At 48.0% G+C, this 9,972-nt stretch overlaps 1 pseudogene across 1 annotated transcript; it reads left to right on the forward strand.

Moving 5' to 3' along the window:
- Positions 1–1,465: 1,465 nt before the first annotated feature.
- LOC306883627 (sulfate transporter-like) lies at positions 1,466–5,425 on the forward strand (annotated as a pseudogene). Its single transcript has 4 exons — positions 1,466–1,493; positions 1,867–2,430; positions 2,507–3,246; positions 4,655–5,425. The product of its transcript is annotated as a sulfate transporter-like (transcript).
- Positions 5,426–9,972: the final 4,547 nt, after the last annotated feature.

The raw sequence follows: 9,972 nt of genomic DNA on the forward strand, positions 1-9,972 counted from the left end.
TGAGTTGATACATTGAGTCAGATGTGCAAAAAGTACATCATTTTTTCTCAACACTTTCATTTTCGTTTGCAAAACTTCAATTCTCTTGCAAATATATGCGGCATTGTTTTGACTCCATAGGTATGACAATTAGAGATTAGACTGTATAGAAACTGAAATCTACACGCTAATACACACTATAGCCTACTCATTGTCAAGCAATGATGATGTTGTTAACATTAATAATTTGAGAATAAAGTAGAACAATAATAATAATTTGCATGGTTAGATGTGATATGAGGTAACCAATCGTTAGATTTAATTACCATTGTTAGCGCGATTTATTGTAATGCTTTTTTCCTCAATTGGTCAGAACAAATGTGGCAGACTTGTTACTTACTTGTTCAGATGACAATATACGGTGACAATTCTTAGTTGGGTCATATATTCTATACATAGGCTAGAATCTGGGATTCCTAAGTACAGTATCCACACCAGTGTGGTGACTGACAGCCAAACATACTCCTCAAAACATTAGATTCATCCACGCTGGAGCCGTGCCGGAGCACAACCCCACACAGATAATTCTGCACAGAGCTGCAATTCCAGGTTTTCAAACAGAGATGGCGACAAAGAGGCAAAACTTACGGACTGCAGCTTTAAGTAAAGATCATGTTCCATAAAGATATTTAGTAAATTTCCTACCGTAAATATATCCAGTTATTTTTTTATTAGTAATATGCATTGCTAAGAACTTCATTTGGACAACTTTAAAGGCAATTTTCTCAGTATTTTGATTTTTTTGCACCCTCAGAGTTCAGATTTTCGAATAGTTGTATCTCGGCCAAATATTGTCCTATCCTAACAAACCATACATCAATGGAAAGCTTATTTATTCAGCTTTCAGTTGATGTATATATGTCAATTTAAAAAAAATGACCCTTATGGCTGGTGTTGTGGTCCAGGGTCACATATTATAATGTAAGAAAGAGCATGCAAAGACAATGTGTTCAAATTAGATGTTTTGCAGTAATTGCAAACAGTCCAGATCAGTAGTTAATGCACTCTGTTTATGTACTGTGTAGTGTCATTTATGTACTGCTAAGTAGTTGATAATTAACCTAAAGTAAAATTTTTACTGATCATTTAATCATTAATACTTTATGGTCCTCGTGTGTTACTTCTAAGTGAATTTTTCTGTAAAGTTAACAAATCATGCAGCAGATCTCAAAAGACTTTGAATTCCATAGTTGGCAAAGCAGCAAGACTGTGCCAGATGCTTCTTACATTTTTGTTCCTACAGTCATAATGAGTGATAATATTTGCCATCCGTTTTCTCTGATGAAGAAGTTGTATTTTATAAATTAATTGAGTGAGTCAAGGTAAATTGTGTATAGTGGTTGTATAATACAGTCTGCTAGTACTGACATTAATAGATTGATTTCTTGATTTGTTTCCCTTTACATAAATACTGTTGTGCCCAGGGATGTGCAACAGCGATCCCGAGTACTCGAGTACTCGGCCGTGACAGCGATGATTATCATGAAAACGATGATCGTGGGGAAAACAATTCTGATTGGAACATGAGTTTAATGAACTACTTTTATGACATTTTTATGGTTTAAATCACACGTGTGAAACAGAAGCTTGTAATTTCTGCCTGATAAGTAATTTTGCGTTTCAAGAAAGATAAGAAGGGTTGTAATGACATGAGAATGAGTAAATGATGATTTTAAAGTCAATAATAATCATACTTAAGATTACCACGATACTCCCTTTTCTCTTGCTTCATCTGTGTAAACTAAACAGCTTTTTAAAAACCAATTAATCAATGTGCTTTTTTGGTCCCGTTTCAGTGAGAATTTCTGGACATTACGCCAATTGAAGAAGTCCATGACAGTGTTTCAGCAGAGGATGATGCTAAGAAGGGGCCTGATGTTCCTTGCCTTTTAGAAGAGCGTGTAAAAGAGAAAGTGTCCTGGAAGGACGTGTTGAGAAAGAAGGTGGGAAAAAAGTGTTCCTGCAGTTCTGCTCGAGTCAAAGCCCTTCTCGTAGACTCCTTCCCAATCGTGAAATGGCTGCCAAGATATCAATTCAAAGACTGGATCATTGGGGATGCCATGTCTGGGCTTATCGTGGCCATCCTCTTGGTTCCCCAGTCCATCGCCTATTCGTTACTGGCAGAACAAGACCCTATTTATGGGCTCTATACATCTTTCTTTGCCAGCATTATCTATGCCCTACTGGGAACATCCAGGCATATTTCTGTGGGGATGTTTGGGGTATTGTGTCTTCTGGTGGGACAGGGAACTTACTCTGGCTGGATATCCATCAAACACCAATCAGACCACTTTGGGAAATGTGGACAACAGCACTGGTCCAATCTGTGACCGAAGCTGCTATGCAGTCATGGTGGCAGCAACACTAACATTCACAGCAGGGGTCTACCAGGTTAGTCAAGGTTAGTTATCTTCTATCAGATTTTTTTTAAATATCTAAATTATTAATTTCTCTGCTTGGGTTGCAGGTGTTGATGGGTCTCCTACAGGTTGGCTTTGTCTCTGTCTACCTCTCGGACTCTCTGTTGAGCGGTTTTGCAACTGGTGCCTCTCTCACCATCCTCACATCCCAGATAAAGTACTTTCTGGGCCTTCACCTTCCTCGTGTCCAAGGCTGGGGTTCGCTCATAAAAACCTGGGTCAGTCTTTTTAGGAATTTGGGTCATACCAACATCTGTGACCTCGTAACTAGCATGATCTGTTTACTTGCGCTTGTACCCACCAAAGAGCTCAATGACCGCTTCAAGGCCAAGCTCAAGGCCCCTATTCCCTTTGAACTCTTTGTGGTCATTGCTGCTACTTTTACTTCCCACTTTGGATGGTTTGAGGAAACTTATGGCTCGGATGTAGCCGGAAACATTCCCACAGGCTTCATGCCTCCGCAGCTTCCCAACTGGGCTCTCATACCCAATATCGCCATTGATGCGTTCTCAATCGCCATTGTTGGTTTCGCCATTACTGTGTCTCTGTCCGAGATGTTTGCCAAGAAGCATGGTTATGTGGTGGACCCTAACCAGGAGATGTATGCTATTGGTTTCTGTAATATCATTCCTTCCTTCTTCCGCTGTTTCACGACCAGCGCCGCTTTGACCAAGACTCTTGTGAAGGAGTCGACTGGTTGCCAGACTCAGCTCTCGGGGTTGGTGACCGCTCTTGTGCTGCTGCTCGTCCTACTTGTTATAGCACCTGCCTTCTACTCGTTGCAGAAGTATGTATAACATGTCCAATTTTCATGTTGAAATTGTCTACCTACACTGCCGTTCAAACGTTAGGCAGTAAGATTTTTTATGTTTTTAAAGGAGTATCTTATGCTCATCAAGGCTGCATTTATTTGATCAAAAATACAGAAAAAAACAGGAATATTGCAAAATGTTATTGGAATTTCTAATGTTGGTTTCATATTTTAAAATACTTTAACCTATTAACTGTCACCCGTCCCCTCGGTGGGACGCCTAAGTTTACTTCACTATTTTACAATTAAATCCTAATCTAATCATGACAAACTATATATCGTTGGAAAGGTCTAAGACTCCTAAATAGATATTTTTCCACCTTTTTTGTTAAAAAATTATGTAGGAAAATTAATAGATTAATTTATGACGAGTGCTCCTGAAAAAATTACATCATAACAGGAGTTCTGACCTTTGTCACAGACAGTCTTCTTAGTTGTCTTTTTCCCTATCACGCTTTAGAAATCATAAGAAATTATATATCAGTTGAAAACTTAAAATCTCAAAATGCATCCTTTGAAACCCATTTTAAAATCAGACATTGCATTACCATGGAAATTGTACATAAAAATGATGTTACAAAATGTTTTCGTTCATGAATTATAAAAATTTAAGTTTGAATAGTGCTCTATAATGTCTGTTCAAAACTGTGAGTGACAGTTAAGGGGTTAAAATATAATGTATTTCTGTGACACAGTGCTGAATTTCCATCGGCCATTACTCCAGTCTTCAGTGTCTCATGATCCTCCAGAAATCCTTCTAATATGCTGATTTATTATCAATGTTCAAACGGTTGTGCTGCTTAATATTTTTTTTTTTTTTGGAACCTATGATACGTTTTTCTTTGATTCTTTGATTAAAAAGTGTTAAAAAGAACAGCATTTATTCAAAATAGAAATATTTTCTAACAATATAAGTCTTTATTATCACTTTTTTTTTAAAATCAATTTAACACATCCTTGCTGAATATTAATTTCTTTAAAAAAAGAAGACAATTTGACCCCAAACTTTTGAATAGTAGTGTATATTGTAACTCAAAATTTATATTTTGAATAAACACTGTTCTTTTTAACCTTTGATTTAAAAAATGTAAAAATTTCCACAAAAAAAAATATTAAGCAGCACAACTTTTTCCAACTGATTATATATAAATCATCATATTTTAATGATTTCTGAAGGATCATGTGACACTGAAGACTGGAGTAATGATGCTGAAAATTCAGCTTTGCTTCACAGGAATAAATAATATTTTAAAGTATATTAAAATAGAAAACTGTTATTTAAAATGGCAATAATATTTCTCAAAATTACAGTTACAAAATTACAAATCGTACTGATCCCAAACTTTTGAATGGCAGTGTAATTGTGTCCTCTTCTTCCCCGCAGATGTGTTCTGGCTGTCATCATAGTCGTCAACCTCCACGGGGCACTGCGAAAGTTTGGGGATATTCCCCAAATGTGGCGCGTCAACCGTGTGGACACTCTCATCTGGCTGATTACTATGGCTACATCAGCGCTAGTGAACACTGAGCTAGGTCTGCTAGTTGGAGTCCTGGTCTCTGCGTTCTGTGTGTTAGGCCGAACCCAGTCTGCCCAGGTCCGTCAGCTGGGCCAAGCAGGGGACCGCGAGCTCTTTGAGGACCTTGCATCCTACAAGGGTCTCCAGAGCCAGGGGTGGCTGTTTTCCGATACGAGGCTCCCATCTACTATGCCAACCAAGCACTTTTTAAGAAGTCGTTGTACCGCAATGTGGGTCTGGATCCGCTTAAAGAGAAGGCCAGGCACAGGAAACTAGACAAGCAGAGGAAACAGAAACAAGGTGGCGAAGACCAAAAGCAAGAGCTAGATGTGTCCACCAATGTGTATCTGCTACAGCACAACAGCTTGCACACATTAGTCATAGACTGCAGTCCAGTGCTGTTTCTGGACACTGCTGGGGTCAATGCTTTGAAAGAGGTATGCAAGGACTACAAGGGGCTGGGAGTCCATGTGCTTTTGGCGCAATGCAGCACCTCCGTTATTGATTCTTTGCGGAGGGGAGGCTATTATGACCCAAAGAAAGGGACCAAAGAAATACAGCTTCACACTCTTAGTGATGCCGTCTCTTATGCCCAAAGCTTGAAGTCACAAAATGGCGATTCTGACACTGTTGTGTAACACTTTGTAATGTGTTGATCTGAAGTTGTCTTTGTATTTAATATTTGTCTGTTTCGGTAATTCAGAGTTTTATGATTGTTTATATAACCTGATGTCATTCAAAATCTGTATCACTTTTTATATATATATATATATATATATTGTGACGAGCGTCCCGAGGAGCTATCAGCGTTGCCCTGGATACACAAGAGAAACACCTGTGCCCGCTCGTTACGGCTGAAGCAGCCGCACCTGTTGCCCATTAGGCCACGGCCAGATAAGCCGTGTGAGCCAGTGAGGAAGGGGAAGCTGCACTTCCTGAAGACGCCGTGCTAATGACTGTTTTGTTTCCTCTCTACTCTTACAGAGACCAGTGTGTAGGCGACCCAGCCAGCCCCAGAGAGCCACGCCGGTCCACCTCACACACCGAGAGCACCAAAACGCACGCTGAGCACGAATTCACTGATCTTCACTTCTTCTGCTGCACACTTTGTAAATAAACCACCCTCCGGGGCTTTAAGTTTGAGCCACCGTTGTCCTGTGTTCCTTCCACCCCGCCACACTGGTGGAGAATGCGGGCATGAAAGTGGAAGGAACCCTGACCCACACCTATTCCCCACGAGCTTAATCTGGTTTTTTTTTGTTTTTTTTTGTGTGCCCCAGGCGGATCCTCCTCCTCCCGCTCCCTACGATGGAAGAACTTCTTCGGCAGCTCGCAGAGGTCAGTCTGCGGCAACATCAGATCGTGGAGCACTTAGCCACTCGACAGGGCCAGACTGACCGAGAGATCGCTGACCTCCGGACAGCCGCCCGCCAGCATATTCCACTACCTGATCCCCGGCGGCAGGCGGCCCAGTTGTTACAGAAGATGTCTGCACACGACGACGTGGAGGCATTCCTACAGCTGTTCGAAACCACCGCCGTCACGGAGGGCTGGGACCCCGAAGATTGGGCGAGCGCGCTGGCACCTCTACTAACTGGCGAAGCACAGAGAGCTTACTTCAGTTTACCGGCCGAAGCGGCGACGGACTATCAAGAGGTAAAGCGGGAAATTCTCGCGCGAGTGGGACTCTCACCGGTTTGCGCGGCGCAGAAGTTTCACGATTGGGAATACCAGCTGCGAAAGCCTGCCCGGACCCAAGCAACAGAACTGGCGCGTCTCGCCCAACACTGGCTGCTGGAGGGGACCCCAACCGCCGCCCAGGTAGTGGAACGAGTCACCATCGATCGCCTCCTACGAGCTCTGCCCCGCACGTTCCGTCAGGCCGTCGCGATGAGGAATCCCGCCACCACCCTGGAACTGGTTGAGGCGATCGAGCTGGCAGAGGCGGCCCAGCGGCGAGATGCGGGGGAGCGAGGACCGCCTTTTCCCCGGAGGGTGGGCCAGGAGCAACGCGCGCCGGAGGGCACCGGGCGAACAGTGAACAGAGCGGCGCCCCCTGAACCTCAGGACGTAAGCATGCCCACCGTCGCGTCATCTCCTCCGCCACGACCTTGGTTGGCAGGCTGTGTCTTACATCAGGAGCTACCCCGCGGCGCGCTGGAGGCCGAGGTCAAAATCAACGGCCGTCCCCACCGAGCCCTCCTCGACTCCGGAAGCGCCGTGAGTCTCGTTCATGCGAGGGTCCTACCGCCACGCCGTGAGGCAAAGACCCGGCTGCCTATCGCGTGCGTCCATGGCGATACCCAGGAAGTCCCCACGCGGCGGGTGATGATCTCCGCAAACCCTGGCACCTGGCCCGTTGAGGTGGGGATCGTGCCGAAATTGCCGGTTGACGTACTGCTGGGAAGAGACTGGCCCGGTTTTGAGGCTCTCCTAGCTGCAGTGACACAGCCTGCCAGTCCCAGAAGGGGGCGCCGCGGTTGGCGAACGCGGGCTGGATCGCGTCGCCGCCCCGTTCTCCTGGCCACCGACAGTGGGCGTGAAGGTGAGTCCCCCTCCCAAAATACTAACGTTTACTTTGATGTGTATCAACAGGTCGTGGGAGGGGGCTCGTTTGGACAGGCCCAGAGAGACGATGAGCGGCTAAAACACTGCTGGCGACAGATTCGAGTGCTAGAAGGAAAGGACTGTCAGCCGGGGCCGCATCCCTTCCCTCACTTTGTCATGGAGAACGGGCTGCTTTATTGTGTCGCCCAGCGGAGAGGGGAGGAAAAACGCCTGCTGGTGGTGCCTCGCCCTAAGACCCAAGCCGTTATACAATTGGCCCACGCGCATCCGGCGGCCGGACACCTAGGCGTACGGAACACAACCCAACGGATCCGAGATCGGTTTCATTGGCCCGGACTGGAGGCCGAGGTTAGGCAGTTCTGCCAGGCCTGCCCGACGTGTCAAAGAACGTCCCCCCACTCGCCACCCCCCTCTCCGCTCATCCCGCTGCCCGTCATTGAGGTGCCCTTCGAGCGCATCGGGATGGATCTGGTAGGGCCGTTGCCGAAGACAGCCCGGGGCCATGAACACATCTTGGTTATCGTCGACTACGCCACCCGCTATCCGGAAGCCGTGCCCCTAAGGAAAGCAACCGCCAAGAACATTGCCCACGAGCTGTTCCTCCTGTTCAGTCGGGTGGGGATCCCAGCCGAAATTCTGACCGACCAGGGAACCCCCTTCATGTCCCGCATAATGGCAGACCTCTGCAGCCTGCTCCGGGTCAAGCAGTTGCGCACCTCCGTATACCACCCCCAGACAGATGGCTTGGTGGAGCGTTTCAACCAAACACTGAAACAGATGTTACGGCGAGTGGCGGCCGAGGACAGAAGGGATTGGGACCAAATGCTCCCATATGTACTGTTTGGTATACGAGAGGTGCCGCAGGCGTCCACCGGCTTCACCCCCTTTGAGTTGCTCTTCGGTAGACAACCCCGGGGACTGCTAGACGTGGCCAAAGAGGCGTGGGAAAACCAGCAGCCCACCCCGCACAGGTCCTTGGTGGAGCACGTCAGTGAGATGAGGCAGAGGATCGACCGGGTCACCCCTCTCGTGCGGGAACACATGGCCAAGGCGCAGCAGGCTCAACAACGCCACTACGATAGACCGGCGCAGCCCCGTGAGTTCCAGGCGGGGGACCGGGTAATGGTGCTAGTCCCCACCTCCGCTTGCAAGTTCCTGGCCACCTGGCAAGGCCCCTACTCGGTGGTCGAACGAGTCGGCCCCGTCAACTACAGGATCCGCCAACCAGGCAAGCGGAAGCCCGAACAACTCTATCATATCAACTTATTGAAGAAGTGGGTGGGGACTAACGAACAGACCGTCGCCCTTGCTACCGTGGAACCCGCCCTAGTCGACACCAACCCGGAACTCTCCGCTGCGCAGAAGGGGGAACTCCAGCACCTGGTCGGTCAGTTCAAAGATGTGTTCTCCCCGGTGCCCGGCCGCACTCACATTCTGCAACACGATATCCGGACCCCGCCCGGAATCGTAGTGAAACAACGGCCCTACCGCATCCCTGAGGCTCGTCGGCAGGCTATTGAGGACGAGGTCCAGCACATGCTGAGGTTAGGGGTGATAGAACCGTCCCGCAGCCCGTGGTCGAGCCCCATTGTCCTCGTGCCCAAACCGGACGGCACCCTCCGCTTTTGCAATGACTTCAGACGCCTCAACGAAATATCAGCATTCGACGGGTACCCAATGCCCCGGGTGGATGAGTTGTTGGATCGTCTAGGAAGGGCTCGTTACATCACCACCCTGGACCTGACAAAGGGGTATTGGCAAGTGCCCCTTACCGATACTGCCAAAGAAAAGACCGCCTTCTCCACCCCGAGTGGCCACTGGCAGTATCGGACCCTTCCCTTTGGCCTTCACGGGGCACCTGCCACCTTCCAAAGACTCATGGACATCCTCCTCAGGCCCCACCAGCACTACGCCGCCGCTTATATAGACGATGTAGTAATCCACTCGGAGCATTGGGAGGACAATCTAGACCGTTTGCGGAGGGTGCTAATGGAGCTCCGACGGGCTGGGCTCACCGCCAACCCTGCTAAATGCCACCTCGCCTACTACGAAACCAAGTACCTCGGGTATCAGGTGGGGCGGGGTCTCATAAAACCCCAGGAGCAGAAAGTCAAGGCCGTCCGCTCCGCCCCAAGACCCCGCACCAAGACTCAGGTACGAGCTTTCTTAGGGTTGGCGGGGGTACTATCGATGTTTCATCCCTAACTTCTCCTCTCTAGCCGCCCCTCTGACAGACCTGACCAGAAAGGGGCAGCCAGACACCGTCCACTGGGGCCCAGAGGAGGAAAAAGCGTTCCGGCAAATCCAGAGGGCGCTCACGGAGGAACCGGTGTTACGGGCCCCCGATTTCAGCTGCCCCTTTCTGTTGCAGACAGACGCCTCTGAGACGGGGTTGGGAGCCGTTCTGTCCCAAGTACAGGAAGGTGAGGAACACCCCGTCTTATTTATTAGCAGGAAGCTGACCCCGGCCGAACGGAATTATGCGGCGGTAGAAAAGGAGGCCCTGGCGATAAAGTGGGCCGTCCTGGAGCTGCGATACTACCTGCTCGGCCACAAATTCACCCTGTATACCGACCACGCTCCCCTACAGTGGATGGCGAGAGCCAAAGATACCAAC

Source organism: Barbus barbus, assembly GCF_936440315.1.
Source record: "Barbus barbus genome assembly, chromosome: 17".
Lineage (NCBI taxonomy): Eukaryota > Metazoa > Chordata > Actinopteri > Cypriniformes > Cyprinidae > Barbus > Barbus barbus.